Here is a 15776-nt window from a genome sequence, read left to right as displayed (position 1 = left end):
AAAATTTTCTCCTTTTACCTAACTCTTACTTGCTCTACGTTGATATTCATAGGAAAAGTTCCAAAAACAATCTTATGAATAATCTTTCCTCAACAAGCTGTGGGTGATTGTTGGTGAAAAAAAAAAGATACTTCAAAAAAGGTTAAGAAGTTTTGCTAAAGAAGCACTATGAAGAAGGGTATTTGATTTGTATAAAGTGTTTAAATTTGTAAATAACATTTTTTTTTGGTAATAAAATAAGCAAGGCTACATGAAAGACAACTTGCAAAGTCATTCACCAACTTTAGCTAAGTAGCTTGATTGAAATCTGCTGAAAGTTCTGACATCACTCCCACAGACATATTGATTGGGGTAACAAATACAAGCTTCACTTGGGTCAGTGAGCGAAGTAATGTCTAGAATACAGCAAGACTTGCTGAGCAAGAGACCTAACCTCCCATGAAAGCTAAGAAGGGTCGTTCTGGGCAAAAGTCCAGTAGAGAGGCTTACTTTTATATCCATGAAAGTATCAGAGAAATGACAGGAAAACACATGATAGTAACCTCCTTGTTGGTCTCCCTTCCTGCCTCTCATTTCCTCTCTTTCTGGTCCTCCTCCACACACTTGCCAAACTGATACTGCCAAAGCATAGATCTGACCATATATGCCATTGTTATACTTAAGAAACTTCAGTGGGTCCCAATTCTTTCTAGATTAAATACAAACTCCTCTGCTTGTCAGTTGAAGCCATTTACAATCTGGCTCCCATCTACCTTTCCAGACTGACTTCACATTATACCTCTCCACACAATACAGATAACCCTTCCACATCACAGGGGTTAGGGGTGCAAGTGCCCCTGCAATCTGGAAAATCTTATAAAATTTTTTGGCCGTCCCATCATACAAGAAAAGAAGTTTGTTTTTCTTTTTCTCTTATGGGGTGTTTACAGTACCTTATTGTAAAATTTGGATCAAGTATTTGGTCATACTTAAACTTTAAAACAGAAATAATGTATATTCTTAGTATTAAAAGATAAAATATGTGGTTATTATACAATACTATCCATATATTTTATGCATTTCTGAATTTCTAAACTTTTCTGTGTCATCTGTGGCTTCAGCAAAACTCCTCCAAAAGTCCCATTTAATTTCTTATGCCAACCTGCAATATATCAAAACTGCAATGGGGAAAGTCATGATGTGGAAGGGATAACTTTATGTTCCAACTAGACTATCTTATTTGCTGTTCCCCATGAACAGCTGTCCTCCCTCTTCACTTTTACTTCTTGGAATCCACAGTTCTAACCAAAGTTTAGCCCAAATATCATCTCCTGCCGGAGACCTTTAGTGATTCCCTTCCTTAGCTCTTGGTTCTCCCCAACCAATCACTTGGTATTTATTTATCTGTATAACTGTTGTTTTGCCTTCAGTAGGATATCTGCTCCTTGAGGTTAGGGATTAGTTCCTTTTTTTTTTTTGCCTATATTGTCCATTGCCTTCAAGTGATAGCTACATAGTAGTCCCTTACGAAAGTACTTATTTAATTGATCATAAGGTATAGCAGTGGCTTATAGTAAGGGATGAAATGTAAGTTTCTTTTCAGTTCTACAAGTCACAAGTTATATTTTCCTGCTTCGAAGTACATAACAGAACCATAGAACCACCATAATTATGAAACTTGTTGCTTTTATATTTGGAAAAGGAAATAAATGATTAGATAGGGAGTTTTCTGTTTTGTTTCTCTTTTTCATGAAAATTATAGGAATTTGGAAAAGAGTCTAAGAAGTAATTGTGAAGACAAATAATTAATGGATAAAAATGTCTTATGCATCACATATACTTTTGTAATACATATTTTACCATGCTTATGATAGAATAGTACATTTCCACATTTTAAGGCTTTTTTTCTCCTCAGGCTTTCTGAATTTGCTTGAACATTCATTTCTTACCCCTAGGGCTATTTGCATCTGATTGTCAGTCTTCGTTTCCCAATGGGGTGTGAGGCCATCAGACAGACTATCTACAGTTTGGCCTACAAAGGAAACTTGACTAAATCAGTCTCCAAGTTGTTTAAAAGCAGAGGATGCTGCCTGAAAAACCTAGCTTTCCTACTAGAAAAGCTTATTCCAGTGCTAAAGCTAAAAAAAAAATTAGTACCATAATGGGATAAATCTACAATTTAACAAATTGTGCCATATCATTTTTTTTCTTTCCACTCATCATTGCTTCTTCAATATTGGAGCCTCTGTTATTTAAACCTCTGCTACTAGAAAACAAAACAAAACAATAATACAAAATGCCTTTTCTCTGCTAATGCAATAACATACTTCAATAGACTCATTAACATACTCTATTGATGGTATTTCATGCAGAATCAAAAGTTTCTTCACTGAAAGAGCTCCAGAGATGCAGTTGTATAGAAAATGGAATTGTTCATAAAATGATAATAATTCAAATTTATTCATATATTGCTGAAAACATCTTAGTATGATGAATTCATTACATCTCACATTTCTGAGAGCCTACAACAGGTAGAACTGAATCAATTCCTGGTACCAATATTGGGAGTAATTTGGGGAGGGGGATGGCATGGGAGGGAAGAATTGAAGGCCCCCTTTAAGGGGAACTTCTCCCCACTAAGGTCCCTTCCAACTCTAAAATTCCATGATTTCATGATTCTGCAACAATCACAGAGAGAGAGAAGCATAAGTTAGCAGGGGAAGCAGCTAGATGGAACGATGAACAGACTGCCCCGGCTGGAATCAGGAAAACCTGATTTCAAATATGGCCTCATACACTTGCTACCTGTACAATCCTGGGCAAGTCACTTCACTTCAGGTTCCTCAACTGTAAAGTGGAGATAACACTACCCAATCCATCCATCCTTCCTTCTTTCCTTCCTTCCTTCTTCCTTCCCACAGCTGTGGCAAGAGTGCATTTTGCTTTACGGAACCACAGAAGAGTGTCAGAAAATGACAGCACACTATTTAGTCCCTGGGCCTCTGTTTAAATGTAGGATGCAGCTCTTGATTATTGAGACCTCCACAAATGTTTCACATGTTACTTTGCTGCTCCAAAATGCACAAATTTTAGCTTGACCTGACCCTCTTCTATGGGAAAGAATGTAAGCATCCACGTTAGTATTCCACTGACAGGGACCTCCCTCTACTCTCAAATTCTTAGGTGTATTCAAAGACACTCAAGCTGTGCCCTTACAAATTTTAATTACAGGTTAGACACAAAGCTTTCAACACAGTTCACAGTCTAAGTCTGATGCATATTCTTGCCTTTAAGGTATTCAGTTAAAGGAATGTAACCCGTGTCCCCAGGCCCATTGGTAGCAGATTCTCTCCTTATTGGCAGTCAATGAATGTCCTGCCCTGCTCGAGGGACAGGCCTGAGTTGGTAAGGGCAGGAGAGCTCCAGCTTTCTTCAGGCTTTTTCAAGCTTTGTTGCTTTGGGTGCTTCTGGTTTCTGGCTTCAAGAGGGAAGATGGAAGAGGCCAAACTCTCCTTAAGTGGCTGAAGAAAAAGACTTTGGAAAGACAGGAGAGGAGCCTGCAACGTCTATCATGTTCCTGTCCCTAGCTTGCTACACTACAGACTTGGAGTGTCTCACCTTGGGTGAGATCAAGGACACTTTCTCTTGGTTGAGCTAACATCTCACTCCGAATGGTAATGAAATAACTGTCCTTTTTGGTATATTTGATGTATTTTTCTGTGTATATCTTCTCTGATTTCTATTTTGCTACCGATTTGGATAAATGGGGTTTTCTTTGCTATTTGCTATGTGTGTTCATTGCGGAATTGGTATATGGTGGGAAAGAGGTCAAACCTTGGATATAAAGCCTGGGGACCCCTTTCCTCCTATAATGACAAAGCAACCAGAAGTTAGGTTGAACCTGACCATATCACCTAGAAAAACAGTACCTGGCACCCTCTCTCTCTGAGGGAAGCAGAGTGACTTTTGGCTCCAACCTCCTACTTCTCTTCCTGACAGTAATGAAAGCCTCCCTCGGACAAGGGTCAGGGGAGAAGAGGCTAGAGACGTCTATTCTGCTTCTTTTCAATCCATACAAAAATACCCTCATGCTCCTGGCATGAAGGGCAGCCCTCATCACACGTGGGCCCTTTGCAACACATGTGCCCACTATTATTACAAAAATATATCAAAATCTCACTGCTAATATAATTTCCTAAAATATCATAAACATCTGTTACCCCTTTGGCATAGCAGAATACTATTAACTTCTCTTTTATAATAAAGGGAACATTTAATTTCAAAGAGTTTTAGTTAGCAATACAACAAAAGAACACGAATGGGTCCCATTCAAAGCATAACGTTCAGTGTAATAGTTTCATTTCAGCTTAAATCAGCTTTTGGATAGTTGTGCAGTCCTTCTTTGAAAGTGACCCTTGTTGCTTGTCCTTGATTTTCAAAGGACCAATGACATCATGATGGTGGGGTCAGGGTACAGTGAGTTCAGCTATGGCCGATCAGTTCAGTATGAATTCAGAAGGTTCTACCACAGGTCAGGTACTTTATAGGACCACTGCAAAAGCACTGGCCTACAAGTCAGGATCTTAGTCTTGGTTCTGCAACCTGCCTGACCCCTGGTACTTTCTTCTTCTGGGCATTCCTTTCCTCAGCTGTAAAAAGAGGTGGCTGGATTGGGTGATTTCTAAGGTCCCTTCTAGCTCTAAAATAAACTTTATATCTACTTTGGGAAATACTCAAAACCGGTAAAGCTACGGATTCCAATATGTACTCACTCAGATGAGAAGAATAAACAATCAAAAGAGGAAAGAGGTCATGCCCAGGTATGTTCTTTCTTACCAAAGGATTCCCCATTCTTTAGCATGATCGGTGGATTTCTATCTATAAGGAGTAATTAGCATTCAAATATCCTTACAAAGCCTTGTTCTAGACTAGAGCAAGAAGACCTTTTCTCCTTTTTGGGAAGATTTATTCTACTTCCTATTGATGATGAGACCTTGAACAAGTTATTCAAACTTGCTTCACCTCATTTCCCTCATCTGTTAAATAAGGAATTGGACAAAATGAGCTGGAAAATCCTTACCCCATCTCCCACCTATGCTTAATTATACTCTAGCATAGCAGATTGAGACCCTATCTCAAAGTCAGAATGGCCTGGGCCCACCTCTAACACACACAGGCTATATGAGCCTGTCTTTTAATCCCTCGTGTCCCAGGACAGTCTCTAAGACTATAAATCTCTCTTTTCAGAGTTCCAGCCTAATTGCCACCTGCCTATTGGATATTTCCAAATGGTTTTACTAATACATTAGAAAGAGGAGTAGCTCTGGAGTCAGAAAATTTGGATTAAAAATCCTGCTTCTGATGTAGACTTCCCCAGCCTTGGAAAAGTCACTCATGCTCCTGGGGCCCCATTTTCCTTGTCTATAAAGTCAAGGGGCTAGATTAGATGGCCTATGAGGTCCTTTCTAGGTCTATATCTATCATCTGCCTAATGCTAACAACAACCCTGGGAGGTATCATCCCCATTTTATAGTTGAGGAAACAGGTTAAGTGACTTGCCCAGGGTCACACAGCCTTCTAGGATAAAATATAAATTTCTCTGTTTGGAATTGAAAGCCATTATACACTATATTCCATCTTTTACTGTGCCCTTGTATAGGCTGTCCCCTATGTCTGGAAAGCACTTCCTCTTCATCTCTTCCTCTTAGACTTCTTAGGTTCCTCTAAAACTCAGCCTAAATGCCACCTCCTATAGGAAGCCTCTTCTGATTTCCCCAGCTGGAAATGGAAGACATTAGAATTGACTACCGTATGATTTTTCTAGGACAAGTCAATAAAGTAAGTATACATCCCCTAGGTGAATATCCACTCTGAATATCACTTAAGACAGAGTTTACAAATTTTTTTAAATGTATAAATAGTATCAATGTATAAGTGAGTATAATATATTCCAAATAATTATTTGAACATTTACTTTAAAATTTCCTACTGACTTATTCTGAGTACTTCTGAAATGCTAAGCACCTGTAACAGTTTCCTTTACTAATTTTTCAGTTACTGCAATCAGAAAATCCTGGATCAAACATTCCTGAGATTATTGGCTAAAAGACCTGGCTAGTAGTCTACTTTCTCACTCTTCTTCTCATTCCCTAATGAACTCAAGTGCAGAAGACTTACTATCTTATTAAATTATTACAACATTCCACTTCATTAGCAGTATGATCTTTTTGGTAATTGAATGTCCCCGTAAGTTTGTGGAATCTGTCTACCTGTTTATCTATCTAGCTAGCTATCTTCCTTGTGATAGCCTATATAGGACATATCTCTAATTTTCCCTGGTTGAACCATCATGTACTATATAGAGGTCATCTCACTTCCCTCTACTTCTTTTACTTCTGTGAAATGGAGAGATGAACATTCAGCAACTTCTTGCCTGCAGCCTCCAGAGATAGGAAAACAGACTCATTATCTGACCTTTAGAGATGAACTCACTGGGGGAAAATACATACACACAACAACCCAAAACATTTCCTAGAGATTACAGGAACCATCTGTTAGCACCAAATACTTATTGCTTGCAGTCTAGTGGACCACATTAGTACTAAGATAGCAGTAAAGATCATAGCATGAAGTGAATTCAACTTTTCTCCCCATGGTATTTCTGTGCTCAAATAAAGAGTAGGACAGGATATCTGTCCTCCTGTATGAGTTCTGGAATTAACTACTTTTGAGTTTTGTGAGGAGATTTGGGCCTAAAAGATTTTAGCATCTTCCCTGTTTCCTGGGCTGCCCCTTAGATGTTTGGGGAAAATTCTGCTTCAGTTACTGTGGGTGAATGGGAAATAAAATGAAAGGACCAGCTGCACTTGTTAGGATCAATTTCTTGAGGACAACATTTCTGAAATCATGGTCCTATCCATGTCTCAAGGGCTAATAGAAGCAAGGCTATTTAATATTGCAGATGGAAGCAATCGAGTTGACTACAATGATGCTTGATGGATTAGCCTGGAGAAGAAAACAGCATACGAAACTTGAGATTTGGGGATAGAAGGAGAGGGAGGAGAAATATTGAGGGTCAAGGAAAGGACTATTTGGACACAGCTTGGATAAGAGGTCAAGCTAGCAATATTTGGAAATCTCAGAAGTGTAATTTGATATATTTGTGATGGGGGAAGTACCTACTCAGTTATTCAAGATATCTGCCAGGCCTGGTAATTTTCATTTCTTGAACCAAGGAACATCTGTTTGACATGCTATTCAACTGAATACAGTAATAATTACTAGAGAAATTGAAACATAACACACAACTACTAGGCACACTCATCTTGAAACATTTTTTCTTCTGGAAAAATGCCTTGGAAATTCAATTAGTATCCACTGGAGTAGTATTTTGTACTACAGTAGTAATACTAGGTGGTGGGTATATATTTTTGGAGGGTATCAAGGAGGATATGGAACTTCTTTGTTCTCTCTACAGAAACTCTACTTTAGTCACCTCCTGAAGGCCCGGTTAGATTTTAAGTTGTCCTTTATTTAAGATTTTTTTGTAACAAGCACACTGGTTTGGTGAGGACAGCAAAGAGAACAAGGAAAGAAGAGATGGAAAGAGCTGTAATAAAAGAGTTAAAAATATAGATGCTTATTTTTCCTCTTTCTCCTTTGTCCATTCCTCCAACCCTTCTCTAACCCTCAGCATCTTCTTTCTCCCTATTTAATTCTCCACAGTAAGGCAAGATTGATCCCCCTATTAATTTCCCAACCTCTTTTATCCAATGCATTTATTTTAGGACTCTTTTCATTGTCTCTCTTTTTTTCTCTCCCTCCCATTCCCCTCCAATTCCTTTCTCTCCCATCATTCTGAAAGCTTCTTAGTCTCCTGGTATTTTTACAAAGCATGGCCTATGCAAATTGGGCCCTCTAGAAACTGTGATTACAAACCGTGACTGACAGATGGAACTACTTTCTGCAAGTGCCTACTTCACACATGGAGGAGCTGCAAAGAACTGAGAGTTAGAACAGAGGAAGGAAACAGAGAATCCCAGTCCCAAAGTGTTGAAAAGCTAGATATTCTCTTGAAGAAGGGGAGAGGGAATAGGGGGGACTAATTTTCAAAAGTCCCTTCAGGCATGAGAGTAGGGTTCATCCCTTAGCATATTATAATATGAAACAGTAAGGTCACAGTGAAAGGCCCAGTGAACTGGTTACCCTACTCTCATGCCTATAAATAAGAGGCAGCCATGGTGGGGTAGATAAAGAGTTGGCCTCAAAGCCTATGAAGTCTTACTGACAATATTGGATGTGTAACCCTAAGCAAATCACTTAATCTTTCAGGGCTCTGGGGAATTCTCTAAGACTATAAGTTGCAGAGAAGGTGCCATTTGATTGAGCGAATTTTCTCAACTGAGAGCTCTCTGTGACAATGAAATCACAGGTTCAGTCTCTAGCCCTAGATATACAAATTAGACACCTAAACTTTCATTTTCATTTAGTGGAAAGATTGCCAACTTGTCTTTTGAAATACTTAGGTCAGAGATGTTGGACCAAATGGTGGTAAAAGCATAGGGAGTTCAATAGCTAACTGTTATAACATGTCAATAAGTAACCAAGACTTGATCCCACCTATAGTAAAATTCTGAAGTCAATCTAGAATGAAATTATCAAACTCCTTTCTAAAATACATAAACAATGATTACAAATAGGCACTGTATATCCATAAGAAGGAGTCCACAGGAGTCTCAGATTACAGCCACAGGAGAGCAGATTAGTAAGTTTTACTTCCATACCTAACAAATTGGTAAAAATATACTAAAGGGCAGATCATCAGACACTTAGACAAAGACAACTAATTTGGGCAAAGTCAAAGTGGTTCAAGCAAAGAAAAATATTACCTGACTAATTTACTAGAGTTCTGTGTTTGAGTATGCAGACAGGGGAATTAGGGCATTTATGTATTAAATATTTTTTTAAAAGGCCTGTGACTGGGTTTCACAATAAAGGTTACTTAAAACACTGATTAACTTGAAATTGGAGAGAATGCCTTGTCATGAATGGCAACTTGTTTAATGATAGGATAGGAAAGGACTATGGAAACTAAGCAGAAGACCCTCTTTAACCATCATCCTCAACTAGAACATTGCATGCAATTTAGGTGCTTGTGCTGAAGATTAACTCAAAGAGATGAAGAAAATCTAGTGAGGTGTAACTAAAATGATCAAGAGAATTGAAAGAGTTCTATGTGAGAGCAGATTAAAAAAAAAAAAGGGAACCCAGCCTATAAAGTAAACTGTGATTGTCTTGAAAATATGTAGAATAAACTTGGACTTGATCACTCAATCTTAAGATGCTAGAACCAGGGATCATAAGTAAGCTTGGAAGAGGTAATATGGTTCAAACAAAAAGACTACGAGTTTCAACAGAAAAGAGATATAATCTCTACCAAAGTCCTCAGAGCTGCAACACATAATTTTAGTCCCTGGGAAAAGCAGCATGAGACAAGTAGCACTTAATATGTCATCAAATCAGGCATAGGGGAAAGACCTTCGATACTGGCTTATGGGCAAGACCCCAGGATACCACCTTATGGTGGGAAGACAGAAATCCTGGTATGTTTTGAAGTTGCTACTTTGAGAGGAACTATCCTGTTGTGTAATCATGGTGGTAAGAAAAGAAGACAATCATGCTATTTATCTTCCTAGTTAACTAATTATTCTTTCTATTCTTCAGAAAGGATAAAAGTACTATCAAAATGAAACTAACAAATTTGAAAGGTGCTCAATCTTTTAAAATTTGTTCTATCTAAATTTCTATGCTCTAGTTAAAAGCCTTGTACTTAATTCACTCTACTTAACAATTCTGAATATTACTTTGATGCTTTACTTACTATGGAGAAGATTGTGCCATTAAAGTGAAAGCTCTGGTAGGCTCTATCAAGTTAGAAAGCTTTGAATATGGACTCAGTAGTAGATGATATATCTGTTGCCTGAAAACTAGCCTCAATTCAAAGGGCTTATCACCAAGTAGGTGATAGGGTGATGGATTTTCTTTAGCAACCACAACTCTCAAAGAGCATCCATTCATTTCAAAAGGATTACAAGGTGCATTCATATACAAAATTCTGATGAAATCATAGATCCTAGAATTGTTGACACATGAGTAAAAATAAATTAAAAATAATGAAACCACCCTTGGAGGTGGTTTAGGCTGGAAATACAAATAGGTTCAAGAAGGGTTTAAAATATATAAAATCATAAATTATAGTTGTATGACACAGATTAATACGTATAAGATCTTGGGTGATCTGAGATGCATCCTAAAAATCTAAGGTTGTATTAGTGAGGATGTATCTATATCTTTTAGCCAAGCATCATTATTAAGGGAAAAATGCTGGGTGGACCACTGATCTGACCCAGGATAAGATTAATATTTAAAAAATAAAACTAAGAAGGAATTTTTCAACAAGTGTGAGGAGGTCATTTAGTTTTTTAAAAAGAGGACAGGTATGAGCTTATAGCATTTAAATATATTCAGGAAAAATATCAAGATGATGTCTAGAATAAATGAAAATTTGATTTGTTCTCAACTCCCATGTTCCTAAAATGTCTAGCTGTACTGAGCTGTGAGAATGTTCAGTGAAAATTTTTTTCACTAAACTTTTTGGAACATGAACCAAATAGAATAATTAGTTTTAAGAAAAAAAATCCAGGTCTGAATATAATCTTTGGAAGTTCAGAATGAGGCTTCCATTTGTTGAAAAAAATAAGAAAGGAACTTCAATTTGTGAAGTATTAGAATTTTTACTCTTTGATGTGCAAAATCCATCTTGCAGATTAACATAGAATTCCTAATTAGGGTACAGATGGCAAACATGAAGATGTTCAATGAGTGAGAAAAATTCAAACTTTCCATCACATCGATTGCCAGTAAGTTAATATCAGTGAAGGAAAGCACATTTAAGTGGGAACTGTCAAGTAACTGCAGAAGCAACAACATTAAAAATGGAATTGGGTACCACTATCTGCTACTGCTAATAAATCTAATGAGCTATATGTGACAATACACCACACCCCTTTAAAGTGCACCCTTTAACTGCAGAAACAATAGGTTTAAAAATGAAATTAATTACCATTATCTGCTAATAAACTCAGTGAGTTAGGTGTGATTACATGTCACGCCCTTTTAAAATTAAACACAGATAAGTAAATGGTGTTTTGGTTTGGCTTAACTTAATAGTAGTAAGTGGTGAATCTTTTGCCCGAGTTCTACTCTGATGGCTCACCCAGGCAATTTAGACTAGATAACACTTTTAAGTCTTTTCACAAGGGAAAAATCTGTAAGTGTAGTTATGGAGACTGTATGTTTGTCACTTGAGGACCAGCCTAAATACCCAGATTCTCACTACCAAAAGACTGACCACTGGGTGATTTTTTTTTTTTTTGCCATAGCAGCTATAAAGACCATTTATAAGGTGTGGAAGAGTTGGTGGCAGTTTGTCATAGTGGAGGGAGTACCCAGACCAATGAAATTGTTACAAATTTAACTGATCAATACAAGAGTTGAGCCTCACTCAATTGAAGGTTAACATGTAGAGTATACACATTTATTTCCCACCTGTTCACTTTAAAATGCTACCTCTTCCTCACTGTTTTTGATTTCTTCCTCTCAAAGAGTGTTTCATCCTCCCTATTACCCCCAGAAAGAAAATATCAAGATGGTAAATCAGCCTCAGGAGCATGCTCAGTATTTAGTTAACCTACTATACACAGTCTTATATCTTATTCCTTTCTTATATAATAAAAATACAATCCAGGCAAATAATTTTGCTTCAAATTCTAAGTTCATCTGAAATGATTTCTTAAATACAACTTTAACACATCCTCAAGTTGACCTTCTTTCAGGTTGGTAAATGATTACGTGAAAACAAAATTTTGCTTCATCTTACTGAAAGATCATCTTTCACCCAAAGCATTTCCTTTAAATTTTAAGAGATCTTTAAAAATATGTTAGAAGCAAAAATGAAAATCAGGACAAGTTCTAGAATTCTTAAGTAATTTTCCCCTCCTTCTTAGTCATACTATGTTAACTGTATTCCAGAGCCAGCAGCTTTGTGTACATGATGCAGGCAATTGCGTGAATGAGATCTGTAGCACAGCAGGAAAACTTAGTCCAAATTAAATAACTCAAGTTAATTAAACAGAATGCTAAAAATAATGCTATCAGCCATTAAAAAAGTAAGCCCATGCTCTTTTACTCTAGGAAAAAGGTTTGTCATTTAGTTGCACAGCCTTCCAACAGGATTTAACTTGAACACATTGCCAGGTGACTGATAGAGAAATGGCCTCTACGGTCTACTGTCCTTTCAGATGGACTCTTACTACACAGCTCATTTCCATCAGCATTTCTATTGTTGCTAGCAAATACCACAGGATTCAACATCTAAAGATTCACTCTACTGACCACAAAAATAACTGGCTTCCAAGCAAAAGCTCACTCCAGAGCAGATGGGTTTCATCTATCTATAAAGTGATGAAATATAGACTGTTTTCTTTTGTTCCTTTCTCTCTGCCATGGAAATTTAGAGATGTTTGCTTTTGCCTTCCCCAGGGAATGTATGAACTAGATTTTCCATTGAATTTCTTCACAGTTCCTTATTACCCAATGGCCTGCAATGTTGACCAACTGACAACCCGTTCAGGAGAAATCAGATAATATGTATATCTTTTATAAACTATTAGACATATTCAGGTTCAGCAAATTGCTTAATTGATTACAAACAGTATATAAATTACAAGGCCATTCTTTATAGAACTGCTAGAACTTGACTCTTTATCTTCTATTTCATTCTTTGGATAACATGCACAGATTCGTTCTAATTTATTTTCAGCGTTCTAAAACCTTCAAAATGTCTCTTACTGAAAACTTTTTTTTCACTAAAGCAAATTGCAAGAGAATTTTAGAAAACACATAAGTCATGCAAATGAAAGATTTTTCTAAACCATTATATATCATTTTCTAATTGGAAGAAAAAAACCAAAGCTCAATGCCCATTCCAAAATCCCCAATGCCTAATGAGGTGAAATACATTTAAATCAACTATCTCAATTCAATAAAGCTCCTTTACACTAAGTGTTCACTAATTTTACTATTATTTCCTTTTCTTAGTTCTTCAGATAATTCTGAGTGCCAAAGAGAAACTGTTTTCTTCCTTGGCATGTAGAAGTAATTTTTTTTCTAGACAAAAGCACTTCAGAACAAAGTTCTCCTCTACACCTTCATTATAACATAGAACTGACAATGGATTCTCAGAGACTATGTTTAGTGCAATACAAACTCTGACAGACTTTGCCAACTAAAAGGCTTCTGACATTGACTTGATAATAACATTTAAGATAAGGGAGAAGATGACCATCACCAAAAGGTTGCCTAGAGGTGGCGAATGTTTTGGGTACTAAAACTCATGAAATCAACTAATAAGGCATGGGAGGGTTATGATCTGCATCAGAGAGTGATCTGTTCATAATGAGAAACTCACAGCTCTTTTGATATAACTGAAGTAATAACTTTAGCATATTCAAGAAACTTAACTTATAGTTTATGTAACCCTAAAATTCATAGTTCCTACGACCCAATGGGTGCAATTTTGACCAAGTAATGATCACTTAAAGTGGCAAACCCACTCAGAAGAAATTAGAAATTCACACACACCCACACACACACAGTAAACGAATGGATGTCTTTCTGGTTTGTTTACAATTTTACTTGACTTATTTATTTAGAATAGCTTATGAATTACAATATCATCCTTTCAAGCCAGATTAGGATCAGAACTCTTAGGGTCACTCACTTTGTTAATACCATGGGTACTCAAAGTTAGGAGATTGTCCCTTAATGGCTCTGGGGCAGAGTAAGACTCTAAGAATACAGTGAAGGAATCACTGTTTTGGGACAGCACAAAGAAGCAAGGAACTGCATCTAAGGATGGTGACAAAGGTGATAATACAGAAGATAGCACAGACGCTACAAGAGAAGGGAGCAGCAAGATGCTACATCATTACAGAGATAAAGTTGCTCTCATGGGAGTGATCTAGCAGTTCGTAAGGATTCAAATATGAGAAAATTTCCTATGGTGGGAGTGTAAGTGATGGACCACCATAGCATCACTCATCAGCTGCAGGAGGCACAAAGGGGGCTACTATGTTGTCTATGAAGAAAGTCTTCTTTCTCTGAGAGGCAAAACTATCAGTATTTCTTTATAGAAGATAACTCCTCAAACTCTCAAATTTGGGATTACTCATGAAACAAATCCCAAGGGTAGAGGTGGAGGTGATCTTTGTTTTTTGTCTAGTGGATGAGGTTATCAAAAAGAACTTAAAAATGGAAATTGCCATTCCACTGCTCTGGAGATTGAGTTTTAGGAACGTTGCTAGTGAACTACCCTCTAGGGACAGGTGAGTAAGCATATATCTATTTCTGCAGGAACCTTATTAACTGAAACTCTTCTCTCTGAAGTTGACAAGGACCTCTTAATCACCAAATTTAACAGCTTTTCTTAATTTTCCTTCTTTTGTGACTTCTCTGCAGCATATAAAACACTATTGATCACTTTCTCCTTTTGAATACTCCCTCCTCTCTGGATTTTTGTATATTGCTATCTCTTGATTCTCCTACCTGTCTCTGACCATTCTCAATCTTCTTTGCTAGATCATCATTCAGATAATATTCCTTAACTATGAGTGGATCCCAAGGGTCCATCCTGTTTCCTCTTTCCTTCCCTAGCCACATTGTCTCTTTTAGTGATATCATCAACTCACATGAGTTCAATCATCATCTCTATGCTGATGACTCTTAGCTCTAGCCCCTTTCTTGACCTTATCATGCATCACCAACTGGATGACAGCTAATTAAAGATGCGAAATGTTAGGGAGTGGAGAATTGTCTGGGTTTGTCTGTATTGTGCAGAGAGAGATAACTCGATGAATGTTGCAAAGCTCTGGCTTAAAGGAAATTTCTTGCTGACATAATAGCGTAACACTTTCTTATCACTTTTTAGAAACGGTGATTATGAGTTAAGGGGACTTGTTATTGCTTCATCATAACAAGAGTAGAAGAGGATTTGCACAGCAGGAAAGTGATGACCACTAGAAGGAAACCAGTTATGAGAGAAGCTTCATATGGTGCACCTGTGCCTGAATCCACCAATGATATCAAGGCCTATGGTCTAGAGATATGTTGCATAGCTCCATGGGTTTTCCCATGTGTCTTCCTGATCCCAAGGCTGGCTCTCTAATCCTACACCATTTTGCCTCTTAAACTATACTTATCCACATATTTATTTATATGTTAGTAGAATAATTTAAAATTTCTTATTGAATACACTATTTGAGACTGCTTAATCATTTTAGGAGATTTTAAAAATCAGTATTTTGAAATTTGTCTAGGTTTTCTTCAAAAAAGCCAATACAAAATCATGGTAGATTCATAGAAATCAGGAGTCCATGGACTAATATGCAGACAGTTCTAGTATGGTCATGGAAGTATAGTGGACAACTAATCACACTATTTGTGACATATAAAATAAGATTGAATTTCCTTCCTGCCTAAGCCATCATTAGCACTTTATAAGATTTCTCCTGAGTAGTAGAAATTGTGAGATACAGGAGTAGTCAGAAGACCTGGATTCTAGTCCCAAATTTTCCACTAGCAAGTTATGTGACCAGAGGTGAGCCACTTTAGCTTTTTCACAGTTTCCATAAAACAAGGAACTTCCAAGTTCTAATTTTCTGTGGTTCCACAATTCTATG

At 37.2% G+C, this 15776-nt stretch overlaps 1 protein-coding gene and 1 long non-coding RNA gene across 6 annotated transcripts in view; one reads left to right on the top strand and one right to left on the bottom strand.

The window, feature by feature from the left end:
- RPS6KA2 (ribosomal protein S6 kinase A2) overlaps positions 1–15776 on the bottom strand; it is a 540405-nt gene that overhangs the window by 159607 nt on the left and 365022 nt on the right. The gene's annotated exons all lie outside the window — the stretch shown is intronic.
- Positions 1–15776, top strand: part of LOC114029197 — a 198187-nt gene that overhangs the window by 159632 nt on the left and 22779 nt on the right. The window contains exon 4 of one of the 3 annotated variants that reach the window (XR_003567449.1): positions 3274–3621. The exons of the other annotated variants lie outside the window; for them this stretch is intronic. This is a non-coding gene — a long non-coding RNA (uncharacterized LOC114029197). Of the gene's footprint in view, positions 1–3273; positions 3622–15776 lie in introns of those variants that run through there. 3 annotated transcript variants of the gene reach the window in all.

This window comes from Vombatus ursinus, unplaced genomic scaffold (assembly GCF_900497805.2).
Source record: "Vombatus ursinus unplaced genomic scaffold, bare-nosed wombat genome assembly UNPS02014923.1, whole genome shotgun sequence".
NCBI classification, from domain to species: domain Eukaryota; kingdom Metazoa; phylum Chordata; class Mammalia; order Diprotodontia; family Vombatidae; genus Vombatus; species Vombatus ursinus.
The sequence above is the reverse complement of the archived record's forward strand: the minus strand, read 5'-3'. Positions and strand labels throughout refer to the sequence as shown.